We start from the raw sequence: 875 nt of genomic DNA, 5'->3' as shown, positions 1-875 counted from the left end.
CCCCCCTCCAGGCCCCTCTCATGCCTGGGGCACAACCACGAGGACGCGTGCGCGCACTGTCCGCGCGCGCGCCAAAACGCGCTGAAGCCATCTCTGGTACTTCTCCCAGAGAGTTAGGCCACCCCTATGCCTCTCCTGTGCCCCCAGCCCAAGCGTATGGGCGCGCACGCGACATGTGCGCGCGCGCGCCCCTAGCCCACCTCGCTCCCTGCGCGAGCGCGCAGCGCGCGCGCACGCGCCGGTGATCGACGACTTAAAAAAATAAAAGGGACACACTTACCCCTTCATTCTCATTCCACCTCTCTTCTTATTCCACATCCTTCTCCATCTCACAAGGTATTATACTAAGCTCCATCTTAGTCCATTAATCTCTTGTAGCTCTTACTCATTTAAGTGCACCATCTTTTAGGTAGGCTTCCTCCTTCTTTTATTTCTCTCTTCCTCCCCTCTCTAGTTACTTCCTTCTTTCTTCTTTGTTCTTCATAAGCACTTCGGTCTCAACCTCACTTACATGAATAGATGAATGGTGTGCTTCATTTTCTTGCAATCAATATGCACTTTAATCATTAATAATGGATTGTGGAAAGCTACATTGCTCTCATTTTCACACAATCACATACTACTTGAAGGCTGCACACCAAGTGTTCGATGAAAGGCATACTTGAATTTTGGACCCATTGTGACTACCTTGCCTCTCACCAATCACTTTTGAGTGCATCCCCACTTTCCACTAACCATTCTTTCCATTTTCTTGGCTTGCCTCCCATTTATGGTCCCTAAGGGTGTATGCTTCTCATGCTTCTTCCGTGCATGCCTAAACTACCCTTGCACCACAAGAAAATTTTTTTTGCCTTGCGCTTCACACATTGTCCTAG

Source organism: Arachis ipaensis, chromosome B10 (genome assembly GCF_000816755.2).
Source record: "Arachis ipaensis cultivar K30076 chromosome B10, Araip1.1, whole genome shotgun sequence".
Taxonomy (NCBI): domain Eukaryota; kingdom Viridiplantae; phylum Streptophyta; class Magnoliopsida; order Fabales; family Fabaceae; genus Arachis; species Arachis ipaensis.
Note: the sequence above shows the minus strand (reverse complement) of the source record.